The following is a 27,291-nucleotide window of genomic DNA, read 5'->3' on the forward strand; positions in this document are numbered from 1 at the left end:
TGTGTGCCACACAATTAAATCAGCTCTGTGCTTCTGGTGACACGGGAAAATCTGAATCATATGCAGCGGAACATTCCTACGGCGTGCTAGTGAGAGCGAATGACAAATCAGCACATCTGCCTGCACGCGGCCCGAGAGCCGAAATAGCACAATTTACTTTTTCTATGCGAAATATCTTGCAAAGGAAATGGCATAGCAGCTTAATTTCACAGAAAGAGTGAGCAGTAATTTATTCCAGGAGTGAGGAAACAGCAGGGACTTGGAAATTCAGAGCGGGCTCAGTCTTTTTGAAACCAATGGATTTTACAGACTAGAAACAAAGAGGCTCCTTCGTGAAGCTCTGGAAGTACAGCCCTTACACTCCTTCAGATGAGAAATGTTTGTCTCTGGAATAGGATCATTTTATATTTAATTTATTCTCTTTAGTCCCTCAAAGGCCTTCCTGGGTGGTGACCACACCTGGTGCTAAGGGGTGCAAGGCAGCACCAGCCACTGAACCTCTGGGCACAGTGAGAAGGAGGGAGACCCAGCATCCATCAAATATTGCTGTTTTACTGCCTTGTCCCTCATTTAACTCATACAGCCTGCAATTATAGAAAACCCATCAGGTTCTTCATCTATCAAGTGGATTGTTTCTGGCATTTTGTTATTATTTTTTTTAAGGCAACAGAAAAAAAGAAAAAGCTGGGGAAAAAAAAAAACAAAAAAAAAAAAACCCACAAAAAACGAGTATTCTGATTTTTACCAATGCTGCCTCCAGCTCTCAGTATAGTGGTGAAACAAACATGTCTTCTATTGGTTGCTTCCTCCCTACCTTTTCTTCTAAGAGCAAACTGTGAGTGTCTGAATGCCAAACCACTGGCAAAGTTAGGAGCAGAGGTTCAGTTACCCCCCATCCCATGCTCCAGAGCTGGCTGTTTGGTTTGAACGACAGGACAAAGTCGTTGGGTAGTTTTTTGTTAGGTTTATGTTGGAAAAGGGAAAGGAAATGAACAAAAAAGATAAAGAAAAAGCCAAGGAGTGAAGGCAGTCACGCTGCACAGAAACTGTGAAGGCTGCACACACATCAGGAAGAGAATATTTGTAAATCTGGAGGTATTTATGTGCTCACAGTTCCTTTCAAAAACTAAAGAAAAGTCCATTAATTTATCAAACCATCAAAGTGCTCCTGCTTTTCCATAAGTGCCATTAAAACACATTACTGTAAGAAGGTAAGGCACCAGGGCAGAATATTTTATAATCTAATAGAGTAAATCTTGACATCTTTCACGTTAATGACCCCAAAACTTGACGGGAATTCTGCTGTTATTAAAAATTGAATAAAGATGACATCATGTAGTTTAAGGTCACTGCAAGCCATCACTGTTAAATACACGAGCCTCTAATGCAGAGTGCATAATGGAGATTCAATCTCTTTTTTCTCCCTCTACTAATCAACCAGCAAATCACACTGACGTTCCAGGCAGGTGACAGAATAGAACATGTAAAGGGGAAGAAGAAAAAGCTCAGAAAAGCCACTATTTTATTTGACGTTCAACAGCTGAAGTTGGAGCTACCCAAGATAAGCAGCAAGAGCTTCTGCTTCCATTTCACTACTGTTCAAAAACACCCTGAAACCAGACAGACTGACGGACACACAGGAGGAAGGGGAGCAGAGCAGAGGAAGCCCAACCCTGCTCAGCAATGCCACTCATGTGTAATGTGTGTAAAGCAGGCCCATAAAAACATTACTGGTGTCATTTCAGCTCTGTCATTTCAGCTCTGCTTATGGATTAGGAAGTCTTTATTTTAATGGATCCTTTCTTCCTTCTCTATGCTTTGTTCCAATTATAAATTATTTTTACAGCAGTTTTCTTTCCTCTTTTCCCCCCTTAAAGCACAATTAGAGAATAATTGTTTTCAAATAATAACCACTACTTTTCCATTTAATTCCCTTTTAACACTAGTGGTGTCTCCAAGCTGATTTGCTCGGTGCTAGATGAGGGTTTAGAAGCACTATAGAACAGAGAAGCAGCTGTTTCTTTGAGCATTATGAGTTTTATTAATCCCCTCTTGCCTATAAAATGTAATCGTCCCCTTTATTTCTAAAGGTACTATGTATAGTTTCCAAATAAGTGACAATCAGAAACAAAAAGTTTCTAACCTTTTTATCACAGCCCTTTTTATAGTGCAATATACAGATGACCCTGCAGGGTGGAATGATCCTTCTCTTTAGCTAGTTAATAAATAAAACAAAACATACAACAAAAGTAAACACTCCACAAAGCTCAGTTCTACTAAAATCTGCTCTGATTAACATCTCTGAAATGGATATTATCCACAATTGCTCACAGATATTGAAGGCCAACAAAAGGAAAGCTGCTTTGTATCACTGTGGCTTTTACTCTCGGCTGGGATGCCATGCACCAAACTGCCTCCCCGCCCCCCAAAAGGAGCCTCATGAGCCCCCAGCCCTGTGCCCTCCTGCTCCCTTTCCCTCTTAATACAGTTGAGGCTTCTGAAGCACATGGAGCATCTTTAAAACAGTCCCTGATAAGAGCCAAAGGAGCTCTGGGTGTGCATACACGCACTTCTGTATCGCTTACACACCCAACTGCCTCCTAAGCAGCACTCCTCGGGGCTGCAGAAGCTCCTCAGTGTCAGGTCCTTGTTATTCCACACTTTAACGTTAAGCCAAGACTATGTCACTTAAAAACAGAAGCCTGTGAACAGTAGATGAATAATAATTGCAGCTTGGATCAAACATTCTTCTAATTTATGCAGAAATTCAATGCAGAAGAGCAAAGAAAGATACAACTATGACCAGAATTGCTAATATTTGAGTCATTGCCAGGCTTTGTTTCATATCCAAATATTTAAATACTAACTAGATAACACGGAGTGCTCCCAGATATGGCATTCTGTTTGGCTTCCAGAACTTGCTAGCCATGGGGGCATCCTGGTGATGGCAACACAACTCCTTCGCCACTCATTCCTGCAAGGTCGCAGCCATTCCTGTGCCTTTAGCAGCACCTTGCAGTGCTTGGCAGGGCTCGGTGGTGGCCAACACTCATCTTTTAATGATATCATCAAAGTCCTCCCTCATTTGTTAATTTTTGCACTGAATAATTCAGCTCATGGTCACCTGGGGCAGCTTCATATGAGTGGAAAGTAACTTTTAAACACGACAGTGATTTCTTTACAAAAATAAATCGTGTTGTGCAACCCACATCTAAAGCATTTTAAAACCAAACTACGTTCTGTTCATGGCAGCAATCCTTTCATCAGCCCCTATTTCAAGATTCAGAGAAGGAAACAGATATCCTCCAAAATTACTTTGAAACTTCCAAACGGGAGCTTTTGCCCTTGCAGAAATGGTTTATCTGCCTGTTGTTCTATAAGTTAATTACAGCAACAGCTTAAAGTACAAATTTACAACATTCTTTTACTTCATTGCGCAGTGGGTTTAAAAGAACACTGAATCAAGTTTGCAAATAACAGAAACAAGCCTTGACTAAGGAATAAAATTATACCAGTAACTACATTAGCCTGTGGATTAGAATGCTGTTCAAGGGGTCAGCCTTCAGTGCTGCCTAAGTTCAGGCTAAGCAGTGTAATGCAATCCTCTGCCATGCAGGGACAACATGGTAGCTTACTTCTGGCCTTGGGTAAGTTCTGCAACCAGTGGGTGCTGCCTGGATATGCCATCAGGGGCTGAGCAGAAAAGAAAGGCAGAGCACAAGAGAGGGAACTCTCAGCTGCCCTCTGACAAGGAGACCCTCCTCTTACTTAGCACTTACACACTTCAGTGTCCATCCATCTGGTCAGCTCTGGCAAAGGCCGGCAGCCCACGGCAGATAACCAGGTAGCACAGTTTGTGGCTGCTGAGTTTATGCTCATTGAACACATTTTCCAGATCTCCTTACAATGTGTTTTCAATCTGCCCTACAATGAGCAGCTCCCTGCGAACACACAGGGCCCACAGCGCAGTCATTAACAAGCACAAGCAGCCAACCAGGAGATTATTTGCATAAACTTGTTATGGAGGAGAAGGGAATTAAATGCTTAGCTGGATTGAGGCCTCCAAGTATGGTTCTGATTATGAATTTACACACTTATGAATCAGAAATAACTCTGTCAACATCAACCGAATGACACTGCAGTAAAACCAACATGAGCAAAAGGAGAATTAATCTCAAGGCAGTCTGATTTTTGTTCACTTATATCGTTTTTAATTAAAAGGAACGTAGAAATGAAAAATCCCTAACGATTGCACAACCGCTCCATTTCAGAAAAGAAGGGAGCTGGCAGATGTGAATACAGATATGTCAGGTAGGTTTTTTTTTTGTTCTGAAAAAGGAATGTGGCATTTATGAGCCACGTCCATAAAAATGAAGATGAGAAAAATAAAGTTCTTTCAGAAGCAGCACAGGATCTTAACAAGAAATGATATAATAATGGTTCAGTGCTAAAAGAAAATAACAAATGACAATTTGAGTGAAAAACCTGGAGATGCCTCTGCAGTAACACCCTGTAATGATGGTATTAAAAAAGTGCTGGCTGATGCTGTACAGACCCATTAAGAGAGAATTGAGTACAGTAGTAGTTTGACAATTTAGAGAAAACATTTTAGCAAATACATTATATTAAGGTCAGAACACTTTGGAGAAACAAGTTAACAAGATGAGAAAGGTCACACCACAACAGTGTTTTGGATCTGTAAAGATATTAAAGCCATTGTAATGATGTATTGGATTTTTACGTTTTTGAAGTCATTTGATATAATTTCACGTCTAGCTTTTACCTCCACGAAGCAGAGTCCGTACCAACAAAGAACAGCTGCAGACTAATAGGAAAAAATACATTTTATGAAGCTCAGCATGAACCTCATTCAGAATCATCACCATTTTTAAATAATTCATATTCAAAGTAAAATGACCAGCTTTACATGAGATCACTGGAAGAAGCACAAAGGAAGAAAAATAGCTAGAGAGAAAAAAACACAGCAACATCACTAGAAAGTAGGTTAAGAAGGTCTCTGAAGAGCACAATGTGCATTATAGCCCATTAAAGATATGCACTGATTAATTACTCCTGTTTTGAGGGTCTGCCTCCAAACCAATTACCAATTTGGAGGATCTAAAATTCTATGAAGGATATATGTATAAACTGAAGGAATTAAAGGGAGAGATGGTTCATCCCAATTTCAACCAGCTCTTCTTTATACGCTTCTCAAGAGGAACCATTGTGGCCAGATCAGCTGACTATATTATCTTATGAGGTTTAACACGCTTCCCCTAAAAAACAACATTTATTGCTTCACTTAACAACCTAATGAGGATCTTCTCATGAGGAGACCAACTCCCATGCAGCCACATTGATATCCAATGTCAACCAGTTAGAGCTTGGTGGTAACACTGTTATTGGAACTGTTAGCACTTATTTCCCCTATAACATGGTAATTAAACACCATTATAGTCCTGTCCTGCAGGCAGAGTGCATGCACAACTTCAAAGTATCATCAATCAATAGATCGAACTTGGGCAGACAGCGTTTACAAAGCATGCAATGAAAGGCACACACAAACCATACGACTCTGATTTGGTCCAGTTATAAGTACAGCTTCACAAACTGAGACAAGAAGGATTTAGGTGAAGACCTGGTGGGATCACTCGTTCCTCTCCTCGTCCTGTCTGCCACGTAATGCTTCCCCCCAAAGGACTGCTCTATGCAGACAATTCACTCCTTCCTGTTCCCATTTCTGAGACATTCCCAGAATTTTCACTGAACACAATTCTTTCTTCTCTAACAGTGTCAGGAATTTATCTCAGAACTGGAAGCAAGCATACAGCTAGAGAGGAACACGGTTCCCAGTCAGTGCTAAAACCATGACGCCTGGTTGTAGATATTGAAAAACAGAACGTGTAAGTGAGAAAAGATTTCTGCCTATTTGTGCAAAATTAATTACATTTTCTTTGATTCAATGTGACTCAATTGCTAATGACCACTACAAGAGACATGACACGGTATGTGGCGATACAGAACTCTGAGATTGCTGCAGCAATGATCTTGTATCCTACTGTTTAAGAAGATAATCCTTTTGCAGAGGTCCCCTTTGGCTGACTCTGTGTGCATCCTCCTGCTCTGTCTTGTACCGCTGCACAGCTCTTACTCGTGTTTCAGGACATCCTGATTTGATTTGTAAATTGAGAAAATCCAGACTGACAACTCTGATTTATGCATTTTTACCCCGAATGCATAGAGTAAGAGATCTGGGGCTCATTAAGACTCATTTAACTTACAGGCTCCCACCACGTTCACCCTGCTTCCGCAGTGCTCCTAAGACAAAGCTGGAGTCACTCGCATGCATGGGGCTCACACATTAGGATGGCAGCAAGTAATGCTATGAATAAGGAGTGACTGCATTAGAGTTGACTGGCTTTATAACACACCTTTAACATATCTTTCATTCTACCTTTTCAGCATACCTACTGTACCTACCTACAGTCCCTGGAAACACTCCTACATGAGCAATACGAGAGGGTGAGTGATCTAAATGAGTCTGCAGTGGTACCAGGGAGTCTCAATTAAGGCAAAATAACTTCTGCTACTTCACCTATCACCTCTGATGTTGGTACTGAGTGCTTGTAAATCTCTTCTCAGTGGGCTCTCTCATTTGTCTTACACTTTATCCTCTTTGTGAAACCTTCTCCGCCCTTTGAAGGTAGCTAAGATTCATCTTGTTCATCCATTCTTTGCACCTCATTGCAGAAACTGATGCTTGAGATAAGATAGCTGGATAATGATCACAAATGGCTTCCAAGAGCCTCTTAGGTGTTAAAATAAATTATTTTAAGGTACTTTCTCTTCTGCCTGCTGGGTTTAAAAACTTCCCATGGTACACATAACACACAGGACTGCAAATTCTTGTTGCATAGTTTCCTGGGCAGCTCTTAAAGCATCAGAGCTATTCAGTGCCACCAGAAATCTTTATCAAGTATATTAAGAATTGTGAAAAATGATGCAGGAACAGACATCACCTGCTGCAGGTACAAACATTCCCTGAACTCCTGCTTCAGCAGCGACTAGAAGGTAGGTTCGGTGGATTCAGAGCAACTGTTTCTAATTAAAATTGCGATATGTTTTGAGTTTTTTCAACCTCTATTTGTGAGCACTTTGCTGTTTGTCTTTCAGGGCAGTTTTTGAGAGCCTGAGTGCTCGCAACATAAAACCACAAAGCAACCAGCAGACAATACGCAGTTGTTGTAAAAGCTGTTCAAATAGAAGCTAAGAACCCAGGTACAAAGGGATCTTTGATCCACACAATGCAGAACAGGAGCACCGAGTTCCTGCATATATCAGGGTTAATTCCAGCTGCCCCAACTCCTTCCTACAGTTTTTGTATATTGGGGGAAGAGAGGCTGAAAACAGCAAAAAAGATGCAAAAGGGAAAGAAACAGCTTGAGATGCAGGAGTAGCATGAAGGATGCTGAGCCAGGCCTTGGGAAAAACCACAACAAAAAAATGGCAATGAAGGAACCAACATAAAGCATTGGAGGGATAGCAAAGAACACTGAAGTGTCTGGAAAACGTTTTGTTTTAATTTCAAGGTCTTGACTGCACTTCAAATAAAATAGGAGGTATTCAAAATGGGAAGGTGTAATCAGCAATGTCCAAAACTTGCGTGCTGCAGTGGAATAGTTTGCTCTTGCTGATGTGTTTTCCAGTAAGAAGACCATCAAAACTGATCCAATTTTGTGAGGTGCTTTGTTGTCCCCTGATGCACAAAAAAGCTTCAGCTCTTTTTTTGGTGCCATGCCCTGACAATGCTGCCATTAGCTGAAGTGCTGCATGCACTGCCCTAAGGAGCTCGGTGTTTTCCTCTTTTATTGTGATTCTTCCCATCTGGCTGGGGAAACATTTCAACATCTAAGATATAACGAACCTGCTTCACTTCAACAAGGATTCATTATGTTGAGGCTCCAATGCTACATGCTTTATCTAAACCTTCAGTAATTACTACAGCAAGTTTGTTGGTCTTCACTTATCTTGTTTGCTAACATATCTATTGACAGTGAAACAAACAACGGTCAACCTTCCTAATGAACACAATCAATCACAATACACACACGCCACGACCAAGGCCAAAATGTTAAGACATCCTGCAGCCCAACAAACAGAAGCTTCCAACAGTAGCCGAGCAGAAATATTGGAAAAAAACACCAAAGCAAAACAAATATCAAATTGAAACCAACAACTGTGGATTGTTTTCCAAAATAAAAGGGCTGCTGTCTTTGTGACAGCTTACTGAGCCATGTGCTTTAGGCAGAAAGCCAGGATGAAAGGAGAACAGGGAAATTGAGCTCTCTAATGCTGCCAGCAGTAAGCATCCTTCTCTGAGCACAGGAGAGACCTTTCATTTCTTCATGCCATTTTCCAGTTCAATAGCTAAAGACATATTAGTGAAATATCCAAATTCATCTGAACAGAACAGTGTGCTGTGGAAGAAAGCTGTGAGAATACGTACCATGTGGTGCTCTCTCCTTTCTTACCCTAATCCCATATCCCTTGCCAGAGTGTCTGCTACTGGGCTCTGTCAAAGGCTGAATACCTGAGATATTCATAGTCTCACTCTGACACCCAACTACAGCTTTTATGCTCTTGGACAACACAAACAGACATCAGATGAACTAGAAATGAAGTTAAACACAGGCTAAATTGTTATCCTGGTGACACCAACTTGGGGACAGCCTGTGTCCTGCATGACCTCCCCAGTCTAGTGCATTTCTTATAACACTGGTATCAATAGCCCAGCCATGCAACTCTGGTGATGGATCTGCCCATAGCCATGGCTCCCTGCAGCCCTGAGCACAGAGGTGTGCAGGCAGCCAGACACACTGCCACCACCCCACACAGCAAGCCACTGCGTGAGACAGATGGACGTCTGGAGACAGCAAGGAGGAAGCCAACAGAGCTAATCTGAGTCATGGCAGGCTGGGGGCTGTCAGAAGGAAAAACGTGCCAAGTGCTGGGCTTTATGTCATCATGATCATAATATGAAATTGTCTATTGACTCTGTGTAGTTCTGCTCCATAAAATATTAATGTATCATAGAAAGAGGGGAATAAGACTTCTGTCTTTATGGACATGGATATTCAGAGCGAAGTACCAGTACAAAGGCTGAAGCTCAGAGCATTATTATATCCCTGCATAGAGTCTAACGCATTTGCTAAAGTGAGACGGCATCAATGAATTTTAAAAGCTTACCATACCCACTTAATTGAGTCAGTCCTAAAACATTAAATGTAAGTAAACAATGAAAAATATATTTACATTTTGAGACTTGCCAGGAAAGTCTCCACAAAGGCTGAAATTTTCAGCTGTCACTACAACCTTTGTGCCATTCAACTGCATAAATGAAACACTGATTTTCTACATTCAGGCTGAAGAGGTTTTTTTCCATATTAAACTGCTTTTACTGGTTTTACCCGAGGTCCTAGCTTCATTTATACACAGCTTTTAACATTCACACTGCTGGAAGTGCAGAGAAGGGAAAAATACAGTATGTGCATACATATGTACATACATGTATATATTCTCTCTTCATGTACTCAAGAAAAATGTAAAATTTATACATATGAGAGATATGAGATGATATATAGAATGGAAACACACATTTGCACTCTTCATATATCCTGCACTCTCACTGCACAGTTTTGTAACAGGCTTCCTTTGGAAGTGGAAGCTATGAACGACGGGCAGATACAAACTGCTTTTGTTTACTTGCACAGCACAAGTGTTACTAAAGATTGCGGCTGGTTTTAATAACATCTGTGCTATTGTAAGACTTTGAAATTGCAGCCAAGGTCAGTGACAATGGGCAAATGAAACTATGCAGAAGGGATTTAATCCCTCAGAAAAAGGTGTTTACTGCACCAAGGCAATCCTCATATGACCTGACTTTGATACTTCTATCCCCCCTGCCAGCACTATCATCCTCATCTGTGACAGTTACAACTCTGTGCATTGCCTGGATAACCCAGTGATCCCTTCTGCCTTAACCATTTCCAGTGTCAATAAAACAGAGGACATTATTATTGTCTTGGTGCCTAAACACCCAAACCAGAGATAAGAGTCGCTCTGTGCTAGTCTCTACCTTAGCACTGGCATTGTATCCATAAGTGTAAGACTTGATGGCCTGCGTATATGCCCTCGGTATCAACCATCCTACAGGTCAAAGTGGTTTGACAGCAATGCAGCCCATACTGTGCAACTTCCTCATGCTGGATGAAATGCCCCTGCAGCAGTGGGGCAGCAGAAGGCAGTTCTACAAGGAAGCGCAAGTTGTGCTCTGCTTCCCAAACGAGCATCCATTGCAAACACTTTTGACTCTTCTTCTTTAACACAAGATGGCTTTTAGAACCCATCTCAGCCTAGTTTGTAGTATTTCAGAAACGTTCATGGATTCACCAGACAGATTTCACTGCTATCAAACACATTAGTGTCACTCGGTGCCATTTACAACAAACACTTATCCCTCTGTACACTGCTCTGCAATAAATATTACTCTGTAATTACTGAGGGACTCATAAAAGGGAACTGGCATCCTAGAGACAGAATTTCCTTACAGATTTGTGACTTTAATATTGAAGAGATACCTCTTGCCTTCTATGGCGCTCCCCAGGCTGCTGGCTTCCTTCAGCTGAAGGCTGAGCACACACAGCACAGTTTGAAGAGCAATTACAAGGCAACACAAAGTAGCACCCTATTTACAGACAGCACTACTGTCCAAACAGCAGAGGAGGTTTAATGGGGATGTGTTCCTCAGTCTGTTGTTGATCTGTGTTAGCAAATTATCCATGTGCTTAAGGACAGTTGGCAGTAACTCCAAGATTCAAACTATTTTATTATAAAGGTTCACAACTTAAACACACAAGCATAGTAATACTCTAAAGATCACAACTGTGAATTGCTAGGAAATCAGCTCAAATGTGCCAAGGGAATTAATGCAGAGATCCTCATGTCTTGATCAAGGAGTAAAATTCATGATTCTTTCTGTGAAAAAAAAACATTTGAAGAAAATTTCTGCCTACCCAAACATGAGGTATTAAAAGGTGTCCACTAATCTCCAAGTACTCATTTGTGCCTGACAACTTAACCCTAAGATCAACCAAAACATTACACAAACATTAAGATTATTTCAGCGTGTTTTGGATTCAGACATAACAAACTGGGAAGTGCAAGCTGAATCAGCCCCTACCCCATTAGAAGACACACTTTTCAGCCACCATAAAACCCTGATTAAATACAAATTGCTGCTGCACTGCACTCTGCACATTCAACCAGATGAGGCTTTTTGGCCCTGCTGCATCTCTAGCATGTGGACCCATGCCAGGGAGCTCCATCCCTGGGCTGGAAATGCTGCTTATCGTCATCCCTCATTGTTGGCCAGTGACCCAGCAGATTTGGTCAGAGGGATCTCAGGCAGATCCCAAGCCTCTAGTAGTGTTATAGACCAGTAAGCAACAACAGGAACTCTTTCTAAAAATGAACAGGCAGCCTAAGGTAGAGCAGACTGTAATAGTGCAATGTGTTTAGGGAATGGAGCACCATTAACAAGCATCTGAATTACATGCCAGAAGCTTATTCTGAAGCCCACTAGCTAGGAAAAACCTCTCTTTGGCTTTCTGGGGCCTTTGATCATGTTCCCAGCTTACTCTGGATTCATATGAGAGCATCTGAAGGAAATGTATGGGATCTGCAACAAAGGAAAGGTACAAATGGAAAGACGGAAATACTACTGGCAAAGTGAGATTAAAAAGAAAATTAAGCCTCCACAGATCTCTCAGAAAAAGAAAGTAGCAAAGCTATTCCAACAGGAGATTGCCAAACCTCATCACATCGACTGTTCAATTATTCTGAATAGAGCTTCTATGAATATACAAATGAAAGCCTCCCCATCATATGTTATAGCTGACTATATTGCCCATTACCTTTAAAGAAAATTCATATGCCCATATTCCTTTGAGTAAAGAAGATTCAGTTCCTCTTTCTTCATATCCAGGCAATGACACCACCTTTAATCAGCAGTATCTCTTGATTTAATGTTCCTCTATTATTAGCTGAACGAGAGCCTTTTCTGTTTAAAATAAATGGTGTAAAAGCCAAACCCTTTACCACAGCCAATACCAAAGACTGTTTAACCCACTATGAATTTGACAAGGAGATCTGTTGTGTTCCATCAGGAAGGCACTGTCTGGCTTTGGGCACCCTTGCCTGGCTCTCAATAAACCTGCACAAGACGTGCTGCCACTGGGGGCTGCCAAGCTGCCCAAGGTGGCTACCTGACCTGCTGCACAGCAGGAAGGTCTGTTGGGCTTCCCCACAATGGAGCTACGCAGGGACCTGTAATCTCCACTACTGATATTCTCCTGAATGGTACTCAAGGATGTCTAGACACATCACTTTCTGAGAAGCAGATGGTGCCACTCACTGTGCAACAAGCACAGAACAGGAGAGCAGGTGATAACGTTAAAAGGAAAGCCCTGTGGTGTGGATTGAGACTGGGCGATGTGGAATGCATACAGTAATTCTTAATGCTTCCAATCTGGGGTGATTTAGGGTATTTGTAGTCTTTTCCCTCTCCAAGTCTCCTGGAGAAATTCAGCATCCCACAGAACAAGCACACAGATTGTTCGGATGCTGACAGACTGCCTCCAACTACTGCAATTACAATAAAATTTAAAAACTGTGCTAAACAGACTTAAGTACCACATCCCCACAGTTCAAAAAAAGGAAAAAAGATAAGTATTATGGAATGAAATGAAGAATGAGGCCTTTTTCATCATCCAAATGCAACAGCCTGCTAATGCAAGGGGCGGGGGGGCGATCATGGTGGTCTGTGGAAGACAGGGAAGGTTGCATTTATTGGAATGGACATAAACTTGAGCTTCTGGCTGTTTCAATTTATTATACAGAGTTGTTTGGAGATCATCAGGTTTCTTCAAAGTTTTTGTTCACTTTGTCTTTGCTTTACTTTAGAAGCTTCCAACATAAAGCCAGTACCATTAGGGAAAGAAAAAACAAGGAAGAGCAACAAGAGAAGGCAGTCTTGAAACAAAGAAATTGACTAAAATTAAATTCATGAGCTCAAGTACAACTCGTGCTCAGTAAGACACTGGATAAAAACTAAAAGACTTTCTTAGAACAAGGCTATTCCCCTTAAGCTCATTTTCCCAAAAGAACTTGGGTGAAGTCACTTGGGAACACTGGCATGCTCATGATGTAAGTCCTGCCCTGTGGGGTTTCAATGCAATGATTTACCTTCCTGGTGTAGCTACAAGCTTCAGAAAAGTGAATTGTGCAGAAAAGTGTGCCAGCTGAAAGGAACAGGGAAAACACAGCATTAAGGCAGTCACTGATGATGGCCAGTTTTGCTGTGTGAAGCAGTACCTCCATTTTCTTTCTTTGTCTCATGAAGCTCAGACCTGTCCTGCCTTTTTATGAGCTCGGTATGAGATGATCCAATACTGCACAGTAGTGGCTGTGGAGTACAACCTGCCTTTCCTTTTTCATTTCATACATCATTTCAAACCCCTGCAATAAGCCCACAGAGCCAGCAGAGGCCTTAAAAAATTAATGAGAAAGATGTAAGAAAAATGTATTATTGTTTGTTTCAGAGAGACCTGCAATGTTGGTGGTTATGTACTCTGAAACACTATGTTAGTTCTACGCAATGGGGTTTTATTGCATTGCTCTGGCAAGCAACTCAATGTATCATTAATGACCAAATCTTCATGTCCTTTGTGCTGCTTTTGATAACAGTGATGCCTGAATAGGGGATTCAGGCTTGCCTTTATCGAGTCAAGCACAGACATACAAACATTGCAAATGATACAGAACTGATAGCCAAGGATGCACTAGTCGTCCAAAAGAACCATCTCTGCAGAACTGGGTAAATGCCCACAACTGGGAAACAGTTTTTCATCCTCCTGAGTCAGTGTGCCTATGCTCAAACACTACCTTCATGTCTGATGCAAAATTCCATGAACGCAGATGCTGTTATTTTAGAACCACAGCCTCATTCTATCCAGCTGGGAGAAGACAGCCATTCCCTGCTGCCACTCATCCCCTTTATGTGTCCCACAAGGTGCCACCAGCCTGCCCCTGTGTGCCCATACCCCTCCCATTGTGAGGGCTGGGCTGATGGTGGGGCTGGGGCTGCTCATACTCAGCTCATTTGGGTGTGTGATGCTCCTGGAGATCCACTGCCTGCAGTTCCTGGTTGTCATGGCAATGTCTGTGCATCCCAGGGCAGTGCAAGCAGTACCGCACTGCACAGAGCCACCTGCACCTTCCTTCTTCCTTCAGTGCCACCACCCCTCCTGCTCTCTCTTCCTTTGCTAATTTGTGTTTAATCTAAGCAAGGTATAATACATGACATTTGCCTTTTAAATGCAGCTTTGTTTCCTTTCAATCTCCCCTCTTCCCCCCAGTACAATTTACTGCACAAACCTATTTCAGAACCAATGGGAAAAGCAGGATTGAAAGATTTTACATGCATAAATTCTCTTCTGTCTCAAATATATTTCACTTTTTCCCCTACTCTTCCCAGACCCACAGAACTGCTCATGGGCATAAAGCTAAGGCTGCATTTGCCTACACATTTTGCAGGGCTGTAATCCATACCTCGAATTCTCCCTTTTCTGTGCTCTATCTTCCATTTTCATTATGCTCCAATTAATACTCTGAAATATAACAAGCACTTTCACATGAAATATGTTTCTCATTTTAATCAGTTTAGCATCAAAGGTTTTATGCTGGTATTTTCTAGGTTGAGCGTACAGTGTTTATTAATTTGTCTGTGATGCCCTCTCTCATTAGTGTTTAGTGGAACTTCAAGCAGTCCCAGCAGCTAGAAGATAATTTATTTTTCAAACATATTCTTATCAGTGTATTGAATAACCAGAGTCTTTATTGTTTCTGAATGATCTGAAGTGCTCGTTTCATCTCCAGATTAGAAAGCCACTACATTCAGTGTCCTGATTGCTGAGTAAGAAACAAGCAGCATCCAGTAACTGCTGAGATCTGGATTCTCAAACATTCCATTCTTTGGAAGGAGCACATCCAAAAGAAAAGCCACAGAGTCCTGCTTCAGCCAATCCATTCTGCAGTGAGAACTACTGACTTCTACTGCACTAGAACCCAAGCTACTGGTTCAGGCAGCCATGAGCTTTAACACCCTTAAAATAGCCTTGATAATTCACATGAAATCAAGTATTCTCATCTCTAATGCAATATTTTAAACATCAGAAAGATCTTTTAAGGATTCTGTAGCAGCCCAGATGGAAGTCTCAATACTTTATGAGAGTCTGACACATACATTAGAAAAAGTGACGTATTTAGTACAAGAATTAATTGTAAAGGAGTAATTTTTATTCACAGAGGAAGTTTTAAAACCTAAGAAAAACCTGGATAGGGAAAATAAAAATGAACGAATGGATTTTTAGAAGAGTGAGCAAACCACAGGAGCACAGAAGGGTTTCCTATGGACACGGCCCTTGTGCAGGAGGAATTTGTGTGGTGTATGTGTTTGGTGTATGAAACCAGCACTGATGTTGGATGAGAAGGTGAAACGTCACCACACAAACAAGCTGAGGGCATTTCTGTCCTCAGTCCTCTGACACTGCCGTCTATGAGATCTCTATAAATACAGAACTGTATCTCTGTGATCACCATGCCATGAAATCATATTTACATTCTCATTCCCAGCTCATGTTCTTGTTTCATTTGGTTTAGTGCACCACAGAAGTGACTGCAACCTGCAGGTGTATGAGAGCCCCTGTCAAGAAACACAGGATAGTGAAGATTATTCAACCCACTCGTGTAAGCCATTTGGTATTTTACAATAATAATAATAATAAAATGCTGTGGCTCTGTGTTTATGGGAAAAAAGTGCTAAATAATTACAAATTCTCTTTTAAAATGAGAAGACCAGGCTGAATTTAAAAATATATGCTTCAGAAATCTTACAACTGACATAAAATAGTAGCAGCATTAAAGTCAGTGGAAGTAATAGGTGTCATATGAATGGTTCCCTCACATGGACCAACAATGTGGAAAAAGAGGTTAATTCACCTCAAATAGACTAAGGTGATTTGCTGTAAACTTGGTGGGATTCCTGAGTGTAGATTTTAACCTCAGAGCTCCTTTTATCTCTAGGTTTTAAAAATACTTTTACAAACAACGCGGAATCTTTGAAGACAGGCATTATGGAGTCCTCAATCAATACCCTTTAATGTGTTATCTTTCATCAAAATGCATTTCAAATTATGTGCGATCAAGAAAAAAATACCAGTTGAGATTGATTATTTCACAAGACAAGTAAACTTAATTGCCTTCTGCCATGATCAACGTCGACTCAATTTGATTTTGCCAATAATTCATGAGCTTTCACGAATATGCACATGCTTTTCTGTACGGGTTTGCATTATTACATTGTACTTTGCCCAAGAGCAGGTAAGTGAATTAAATAAATGGGGAATTAAGAGTAACAACAGGTGCTAGACAAAGGGATACTTAGAGATCACTATCACATGAGCTGGTTTGGCACACTTGCCCTGTTTGCCCCAAGATTCACTGGTTACCAGGTCTCAGGTTGCTGTGACATCTTTTGGATTTGGAAATGTCTTCATGAAAGCCCTTCCAGCCAGCACTAACAGCAGTTCGTAATAGCAATACCATCCAATTTTACTATGCCAAAATGCTCTGAGCCTTGTCATTTTAAAATAATTCCTTTTTCTTGACATTGGCAGAAGATCACCATAAGTTTATAGCTCACTGGAAAGTAAAACACTGACTACGCACTTTGTTTCCTTCAGAAAGAAAGCCTATCTGTCATTCATGTCACAGTGTGGTTGTATCCAATAATAAAACATTCTGTTCATGTAGGAAAACTGCCTGGAACCACAAAAGACTGATTTTTCTCCTAGAGCAACTCTGACACTTTTTATACTAGCATCTGCTGCGGTTTGCACGCAGCATATGCAGGGATTTAAATCTGGACATGGAGCTCCAACAAAACCTGAAGGCTTCAGCTTCTGCTCCCAAACTGAGTGCTGTGCTGACAGCAGCCAGCACCCTCAGCCTCCTTGGCCTCACTGGAAACATCTGGCTGGTCTCTGCCTCTGATCTGACATTCTCAGGCACCTCAAGGAATATTTTCCAATACAGAACAGGTTACACAATGCAGGATACAAATCAAACAGCTTAATAAGAACACCTGCACACGTACCAAAAGAAAAAACTACCCAGTCCTGAAATCTGAGAAGGGTCCAATGGCATGAGTTTACCTTCAGGTTTATGCTATTGAAGAGAATTAGAGCTCATGTACTTCAGATGCATGGAAGGAGAGAGCTCTGAGCTCTGAGAGCTTTATGGGAAAGTTAACTGCACTCTAAGTGAGTAGGGGAGGAAAGTAATACTTGAGCAACAACAACTAAACAAAAGCTATCGCTAACATTATGAATAGCAAAACCAAGAATTTACCTTATCCTGCACCCCTTGCTTTAGAGCTGGCGTTAGACCAGGAACAGATACAGAGTATTATCTAACACAAACACGCAATCTCCTTCTCAGGGAAAGCAATAAGTTTAATATAAGGAAAACAAGGAGGAAACACCACATTTAAAAACCTAGCGGCTCACTTGGAAATATAACTCCCTGGCTTTCTTTTAAAATCTCCCCCATACATATGCAGTGCAATGAATTACATTGAAATGGATGAGCTCCTGTCACCTATTATTTGAAATGCGAGTTGAGGTTCTCTTTAAATCATTCCTCTGCCAGAGAACAGATAAAAAAAAAGAAGACCCGATAGTTTCTACCCTCAAAGCCATTTCACCATAAATATATGTCTCCTGTTGACAATATATTGGATGAGCTTGTTTACAGATTCCAGTTCCTATGGTCTTAAGATAGTCCCTGGCCTCTTAACTTTATTCTCATTACAATATGTACTTTGGGTAGTCATCTACATGAAAGAATTTATGATTTCAGAAATCCTGGTACTCTTCTTCTCCCTTCCAGTGCATTAATGAAATCTAAGAGAGAAGCCTGCATAGGACATGGCGGGCCTGAGAGTGCAGAGCTGAGAGTGCTGCACCGCCTGCATGGCAGCCCTGAGAAGGAGGAAAGGGAGAGTGAGAGCTTTGCTGAAGGAAAAATGACATCTTTTAAGCATTTCTTTCAGTAAACATCCTAATAAGGAGAGAAGCCATTTATGGAGGATTAGACACGATAAGCCACTCAAAATTTCAGCCAGCTAATTTCAGCTAATTCTCCTTTCCTCATAGGGAACAGGTGATATCTCCAAATATCGCACTCATCAACATTATCTTATTACTCTCTCTGCTGCTCCAACCCTCTGACCATGGTGGCGTTCACCTCTGAGAGGTGCTGGTGGATAACTCAGAATTACACTCTGGTCATCAATCCACATTTTCATAGTAATGATAAATATGAGTACTGCCCAACTGCCTGACTCACTGCTTCCCCTTTTAGAATCACTGCGACAAATAAATACGGACGTGCCTGTGGGTGGACTCAGTATTTGTGCTGCTTGTATTTTTTGATTACACCCAGTACTCCATAGGTGTTACCTGAAAAATTAACTCTCAGAGATACCCCAGGATAAAACAACCAAATAACCTAGCAACGATTTTTCTAGTAAAGCTAGGAAATAATTCCTGTGTGTCAGCAGTCAGGGCGCAGACAAGCTATGCTTCCTGCAATGATATTGGCACATTTTGCTAAGAGACAATGGAATTGATTTGCCTGAATTTTCAGATCCCTACTATTGTGGTACAATTAGACGCTATGCGCTGTCACAGCCCAGTGGGTGAAGCAATGGCTGTGTATCCAAAATGTCTTAGAACCAGGATTAGTGTTTTGCATGGTAGAACATGAACAATTAGAGCATGTTAATGGATTTTGTTTTCATTTACATGTGCAGGATTATTACATATATACATATGTACATATACACTTTCACACACATTCATACACAAAATAAAAAGACTTTCTCTACCATGCCATGGGCTAAATTATTGTTTTTCCTCTGAAAGCACAACATGCTATCGAAAGTCCATTATGCAAGCTGGGCACTGGGAATTTTGAAGCACGCTATTGTGCTGCATTTCAATTGTTAGCTTTGAATAAAGGTTTAAAAGGAATCCTAAATTCAGCAAAGAGTATTAAAATCTAAATGACTTGATGGAAATTGTTCCTCTAAATAGCATATTTGTATGAAAATAGCTTCACAGAGTGCTAGCTATGGAGCAGGACACAGCTTTCCAAGGCTGTAAAGCATAAATTAAAGGCTATCAATACAACTGTAAGCTCAGAAGGAAGACCACAATCAAGTGACTTTCTGAACATCTTTCCAAAGCTATTGCTTGAATATCCAGTTCCCCCACTGAATTTTGAGTTACTTGCAATTAGATCAGACATATTTCTGCCACATACTGCTTACAAACACCGAATACATGTTGAAATACAAATATGACTTGCTTCAACATATGTTAAAATTCCATCTCTCTTTCAAGATAAAACAAACAGCTACAGTTACAACAACGCTCCTATTTTCTGTGCCAGGTTTCACAGAACTGGAACTCAGAACACTGCTCAGTCCAGTAAACACTTTTGGCAGCCACAGATCAGGTACATGATTCCTGTAATGCAGTTCAAAATGCTGGTATGTATAATTTCAATATTGTAATTATTCACTATGGGCTGTTTAATAGACCTGTCTCAATACTGTTTTACTGATTCAAATCAACTCTAATTAAAGTTTGTGAAACACTTGATCATTCAAGACATTATGTGAATGCCAAGGATTATTCCTGTAATATAATTTTTACAAATACTCACAATGTTCATTATTTATGAGCCATGAAAAGGTGTTTGACACTTCACAGACATAAAGAATGACAGATTTTCTGTCTTTGTATGTTTCATAACACAGAGAAATAGAAAAATATGTGTACTGGTTTTCTTTTGTCAGTTTATCTTGACATAATATCAGCTCAAAGACTTGTATCATCACAACAGCTTGCTGGATCATAACAACCTTTTGATTTGAAATCAGCTGTATTTTGATTCCAAGTACAGAATCAGCCACTTGAGACTTTAAAAGGCATTTAAGGGCTTAGAATAAACAACAAATGTATTTTAAAAACACCACCAACAAAACAGATAACTGCAGCAGAAAATATGAGATTTGCTTCAGAGAATCAAGCTTTAGTTTTCCTAAACCAGCATCTCTAGCATTTCTTGGAGGGAGCTTTTCTTCCTTGAGGTATGCAAATCAGTTTTATACCTATTGCTAATTAGAATTATAATGAATGTTCCTTTAGAAGGTATGTTGGCCTATCTGCTCATTATTATATATCATCTTGGACAGTACGAACGTGGGAGTGGCAGTTCCACAAAACATGCCTCCTAGTTAAACATACCAAAAGGAAGAAAAAAGACCAAGAATAGACAGACCTGGTAGATGAGGAAATGACAGGTTAGACAGAACTGACAACTGTAATCATAAAATGCATTATGCAATCCTGTAACAGGTCATGCATAGGCTAAGAATGTGCACTGCATGACTTCAGCTGGAAGATTGGAAATGAGCACCAAACAAACCTTGCAAAGGGCCTTGCTCTAGTGCACAGCTTAATTCTAACTTACTCAGAGCCCACACCTTGCAATCTACATCTCAGCTCATCCCAGCTCAGAGTCAATAAAAATACTGACGCTGCTGGGGCTGCCCTTAACCGTAGCTCTAAGCTCAGTCCAATCCCAGATCCTTCCCATCTCACCTCCAAGCCTAATTTGCTCCCAAAGTATCAAATCTGCAGTGTCTTTCACATACAGCCACATTTATACCACTTCTGAAGCACTGGTTTGCAGTGTAAATACTTGCACCTGCAGCGTGAAACAATCTGATGAGCTGCAAACAGGAAAAAACCTCACACAAAACAATTCAGAAGGACAGTAAATTTCAATCTCTTGCTTCAGCTTTTACAGTTGTTTGATGGGAAAGGTACCCCTAGCTATGAATATTTTAGTGTGAAGAAGCCACATCTTATTGCCTCATCAAAATATATGCACATAATTCTCTCTCATTACTGTTCTATAAAACAAAACCCTGTCAGGATGGTATCAAATAGAAGCAAATAGAATACTCTTTTTACAAGCCATGTAAAGGCACTTGCACTCACCACTCATGCAACACCCATCTGGTCCCTGCAGGAGAAAGGGGCAGGAAAAGACACTTTGTGTGAATCTGTATTAGACAAGATACACCGGTCACTTAGCAATCTCCAGTTCTTGGACAGATACAGATGGTTCAACACCTGCAGCTGTCTTCAAATCAGAGACAAGATTTTTCTCTCATACTATTCTGACACTTGAAAAGTTTCTTCCATTCTACACAGCTTCCCACGCCACATCTTCACGAGAAGGAAGAGTTATCCATCCATTGCTGCAAGCAGCACTTGGAGTAACTTGATGCTGCTGGGCAGCCTACTGGCCTTGATGAGGAGTGCTTTATTCCTAGTGCTTCTGCTCACTTGGGGAATACAATTCAGGATGACATTTTGCTTCGCTTTGCTTGGATCTACCACTTAGGAACCAATGTGGTTCTCTCTCCTGAAGTACCAAGGACACAGATATCTTGAGACAAAAGAACACTACTGCAGTAACTGTGCTACTACTCGCAGTTTGCAGAGGGGGAACAAAGTTAATGAGTTCACATCCTTCTTTGCCAGCAGCTGTAGATGTCATTCCCTAAACTGATGGTGAAAATGAACAGTCAGACTAAGATTTCTTGACTCAATATTACCGCAAGTCTGAAAAGCTCATGAGGAGAAAGAATATCGATAATATCTAGAGTTGTAATTATAAATGCAAAACAAACAAAAGCATCAGTCTTCAAATGCTTTATAAGCTCCTGTGCTTCAGGGGAAGTTTCTGGTGTTTTTCCCATCTTTGAAGACAGAAGGAAATTTCCCTATGGAGCAGCTTAGATGACAATTACTTTTTCTTTAGGCTGCCTCTGAAACCTGTGGTTTAAGCCTATCTGTGATAGCTCTGGACTACACACATACTGGACTGATCCAATATATTAACTCCCATGTTTCTATTCTGGAAATACTATCAATTTTATATAAAACATTCTGCTTTGCTTCTTCATTGTATTTACTGCATGAATGAGCCAGCATACAAATTTAATCTCTCTATTCTGAAAGCTTGAAGACAGCATTCCAGCCAGATAGTGATCTGCTCCGGCTCTTTTATCTCTGTAATGGTCAATGCTGACATGTACTTACAGAGGCTGAAAAAACAATGACAAAATAAACACTAGGTAAAGAAAAATCATTTTTGCTGTCAACTCAGATAGCTCAGGATTTCTGCACATTACTGAGCCTACTATGACTAAAGTCTGTTATGATATATCCAGATACAATGACTTTGCTTGACTACGTAGGTTATTGCAATTCTAATCATCACTATCGATTCAGACACTCACTGACATTTTTCTGCATGGCCAAACATTATTTTAAGCACTGTGTTTGCTATTATGGCTTATGTATTTGTGGCAAGTTACTTACCAGATGATCACGTGCTTGATTATTTTCAGACATTATGTCAATTCTATTCCAATTCCTATTTTCCTCAAGAAGGACACTTCATTAGGCATATCAGTTATGTTTTGACAGCAGCAGCATGGATGCCAGTTTATGGGTGGTTTTATTCTTTGGTTGGTTGGGGTGTTTTTTCTCTTGTTGTTTTCTAAATAACGTAATAACCACTTTTTGGTACTTTGAGATGTTCCTCTGCATGTGAGCAGAATGTGATGCAACAGCTAGACATACATCACTGACAGCCGTAAGGAAGTCATCTTAGTAGAAAGAATAAAATAGAGATCAGTAACGCAGATTACCTCTCCTAAGTATTGAGATTCACGTAGGGAATTCTGGGGTCCTCCTAAACAAGTTATCCCTCTCCCATCGTATCTTGTTTTACTGGTGCTTTATTTATAAAAAGGAATTATGGACATTTCACATGGCAATAGTGTGATCAAACACTTCAGATCCAAGAACTTCACACTTACTTTAATCATCTCAATTAGATGCACGTTTACATGATTAAGGAGAAAACAAAGAAGAGAGCTGAAGCTGACTGAAGAAGCTCCAGGACTGTAGCTGTATAAAAATATGTTTCTTTTTAAGGCACTTATAAAAATCCTAAACTTTCATAAAGAAGTTATGCTGAACCATTTGTAGTGACACACTAAAAAGTGATTTATTATCCTGCATAGCTCTCTATAAAGCCAGTACATGAAGGCATCTGTCAGGTTTGCTCTGAGGACAGAAATAGACTTCACGGTTTGGATGCCAAATTATATTTGACATTTAATTTACCATCTATGAAGCTGTAATATTTCACCTAAGCAGAATGGGAAGGAAACAGCAGGAAATTCCATTTTCCAAAAAGAAATACCAACACTCATTGCAATCAATAATCAGATAACTAAAGAAATAGATCGTTGACCATAGTAAAGTACATCTAAACATGATGAATGTAATGGACTACAGGGAATATTTTGTAAATGGACTACAGAGAATCTTTCGTATATAGAATTGTAGGAATAATGCATATAACAAGATTGAGTTTCATGATTCTTACCTCTGCTTCTTGATCTGGTCTGGCTGATAGGAAGGAGCAGCAGTAGCACAAGCACTGGCACCAGGCAGCAAAGCTCAGAGCAAGACTTACCTTCAGCAGACTTGAAACCAGTCCTGGGCTAAAAGAAGGGGAGCATCCTGTTGGGATCTCTCAGGCTTTGGGCAACAGAACAAGCAGGGTCCCAGGCTACTGATACATCAACATCTTCACTGTCACTCTGCCTGATTTCCTTGTGACTCTTTGGAAGGCAAAGCTGGAGATGTTTCAGAGAACATCATGCACTGCAAAGAAGAGAAAATATTCATCATGAGCATTTATCTGCAAGGAATCCACTCCGCATTGCTTCCCATCCCTGATGGGCTTAGTTACTTCTAAAAAATAATTCTTAGTCAATCCTCACAAGTCACATCTCTTAAAAGAAGAGAAACCTTCTCTATTTTTATTGGAATATAGAGAGAGATTATAGCCATTACCAAACATGAAATATAATAAACATTAAATTTAGACACAATTGTTCCATTTTTGGGGAACTACAGAGGCAAACTAGTTGCCATAAATGTACACAATATACACAGCTCTGCCTGGGATCTCGCACTTATTTGTGATATCCTCAGCAAAAGTGTTGTGCTGTGTTTGCACTTTTCTCTCCCACATCCACACCCCCTCCTAGACATATTTTTGGCTCTGAGCAGAGAACTGTTTCTCCAGTTCCAGTCAGAGACAGGTAAGAATCCTCTCAGGGAGCTCTGTAGCTCTATTCAACAAAATACAGACACATAGAAGGCAAAAAGGGAAGGGAGATGCTCTTGTATAGACAGATATTTCACTTCATTAATGTGCACCATTCACCATTCCTCTGCTGCAAACTTTGTTTCAAAAAAAATCAGGAAATTAACTAATATCTTGTTCCACATCTCCAGTTGCCAATGTCATAATGATATTCTTAGGTATCAAGGAGAATATTTCATTTATGGAGGAGATAGAATTATTCTTACAGAGAATATTAAAATCAATTAGCCTTCAAGAATAGGAAACTACATAAGTCACTCCAAAAGTAATGCCTCCTGCTTAATTCCATGGAATTAAAACTACAACAGATATTAAAATTACCATGATAGTATTTGATAGAGCAAATTCTCAGCTACAAAACACGATTTTTCAACACAGTCACCACCACTAGCTGTGCATTTTCATCAGTGACAAACAAGAGCTGCATGCCATGCTCAGAACAATCTGCATGGCTGCCTGGGACGTGGTGTGTATTTCATGTTGCTGTTGCTATTGCTGAAACCATCCACCTTGCACAGCACTTGCATCAGCTGCTTGGTCTCCATCAACATTCCACAAGTGTCAATGAATGGCAATGGGTGCAATTTTTTCCTGAAAGAATTCAGTGAGCAGCCCTCATAAAAGCAACAAGACTCAGAAGCAAATAAACAAGCACTGGATCTCATTAAAGCTGTGCTTAGCCTCAAACACCATGTTAATTTGGAGCAAAACAAAGCATTTTCTCGAGCTGCAGAAATTGCATATTGTCAAGTGGCCAGCAGATTTTGTTTGCTTTTTTGCTGAAAATTTAAGCTTCAAACGGAGTCTCTTTAAACTGGAGAGGAGAGACTGTGGTAAAAGAATGAAGAACTTGCCAGTGAATCAGTGCAACATCATTACTATCCAGACTTGGAAAATCATCCATCATCCGGCAGCAGCCAACACAAGCTGAAATTTACCAAGCTCTGTCTACATACATTCTGGTGAACAAGCACCTTCCCTCCTAGCTCTGAGTGGACTGAAAACAGATGGTCATAAATAAACAAACTCAGCCCCAGATAACCTTGTTTCTCTCTTAGCAGATCAAAAACCCTCAGTCATTACTGCCTGGGTTGATATTCATTCAGAGGAATGCCTCATGTATGTGTCCTCCTCAGACAGCCCATTGCTGGGAATTGTGCTGGGAATCACTGCTGCAGGTCTGTGGGGTGTACTCCAGAAACTCCTTCTTAAAGTAGTGAAATACCACTTACTTTTGTTTCATGCAAATTGTTCATCTTGATTTATCTATTATTAACCAGTTATTCTTGCCCACCCGTGAGACAGTGATAAGCATGACTTACAGTACCCTAGCTCAGTTGTGTTTTACCTGCCTGTCAGTGGGCTCTCATTTGCTGTTTGTCTCAATGTGTGTTTGTGCTGTTGCTACAGAAGTGAATTTGGCTGAGATGGTTTAATTGCGGGATATGGAAGCTGAGGGTGATCATTACAGACAGCTCAGGCAGCCATGTCTAGAGCCTGATCCAGTACAACAAACCTGATATGAAACACTGTTATTAACAATGACAACAAATACCTGTTACATAGTAACTGTTTATATCAAACACTTCCAAATGGGGAAAAAAAAAACAAATACAGATGCTATGGATAACTTGGGAACAGATTACCAGTATAATGCAGCATCAATAGAAGGAACAAACCCCAGCTCCCAGATTCCCAGCCCTTTCTGCACACCACACAACCCACCCACCACTCCCTGCAAGAGCTGCTCCCTGATGGCTGATGAATGGGCCAGTATATGGGACCTCATCCAACACTGCTACACAATCACCTTTAAAATGAGACTGTACTGGATGAACCAACCTGTAAATAATGTAAAGAAAGCAGGTTTTAATATTTATAGTTATCATGAAGAATTTAGTGATGACAGTACAGTATACCCCAGACATTAATTTCATTAGATATAAATTACACTAGAATGACATTGATATATTGTAATTAAAACTAATGATCCATTGATTCTCATCCAGAAATTCAGTTACGATGACAAATATTCCTCTGTTATAGACCAACGAATAAATATTAAAAGCATACAAAAGTCCAGGAGGCAAAATCTGCATTCATTTATGCCAAGGTTTGTATTCCAGTGAAGCTACTGGAGTTAGCATGAATAAAATGAGTTGGTGGTTCTTGGGAAGCATCTTTCAGAAGCAGAACAGAGCAGGCTTGCACTCAAACACATGGTGTTTCTCCTCTCCGTAACTCCAGACAAGTTGTATGAGCTAACTCCTCATTTCACCCTCTCTTGGGCTGACCCAGGAACTACTTCCCACGCATTTTGAAGTGCACCCACCATTGCTTTGGCAATCCAAATATTGAGTATGTGGATAAGACATAGTGGGAACAACAATAACCCATAAAGCCTGGATCTGAGCACAGACAACAGATGAATTAGAGATGTGTAGGGCAGTTTCTGAGGGCTGAAATACATATGTAACTTAATTAAGCATTTTCCTGCAGGCCTAACTGATTCACTGGGCCAACTGATACTGTATTTAGGAGGGAGCATGTTTAATTTACAAATTAGTGGATTACAGTAATATGCATAACAACATATTAAATGAAGTATTAATGTAATACAACCCAAACGACACATGATAAACCATATAAGCATATATACAAACTTGATTTAATATGTTAGCTTCCTTTGCCCTCTGTCAGTCTGATTGCCTTTGCATAATCCATGTTCCTAATTATCCCCCGGTATGCCTTGCATATAAATAGCTAATTAGATGGTGTCCC

At 40.4% G+C, this 27,291-nt stretch overlaps 1 protein-coding gene across 2 annotated transcripts in view; it reads right to left on the reverse strand.

Moving 5' to 3' along the window:
• TOM1L1 (target of myb1 like 1 membrane trafficking protein) overlaps nucleotides 1-27,291 on the reverse strand; it is a 163,432-nt gene that overhangs the window by 81,054 nt on the left and 55,087 nt on the right. For both annotated transcript variants that reach the window (XM_032448277.1, XM_032448275.1), the window contains exon 2: nucleotides 23,812-24,002. The gene's annotated coding sequence lies outside the window, so the exon portion shown is untranslated. The remainder of the gene's footprint in view (nucleotides 1-23,811; nucleotides 24,003-27,291) is intronic.

This window comes from Coturnix japonica, chromosome 18, assembly GCF_001577835.2.
Source record: "Coturnix japonica isolate 7356 chromosome 18, Coturnix japonica 2.1, whole genome shotgun sequence".
In the NCBI taxonomy this organism is placed as follows: domain Eukaryota; kingdom Metazoa; phylum Chordata; class Aves; order Galliformes; family Phasianidae; genus Coturnix; species Coturnix japonica.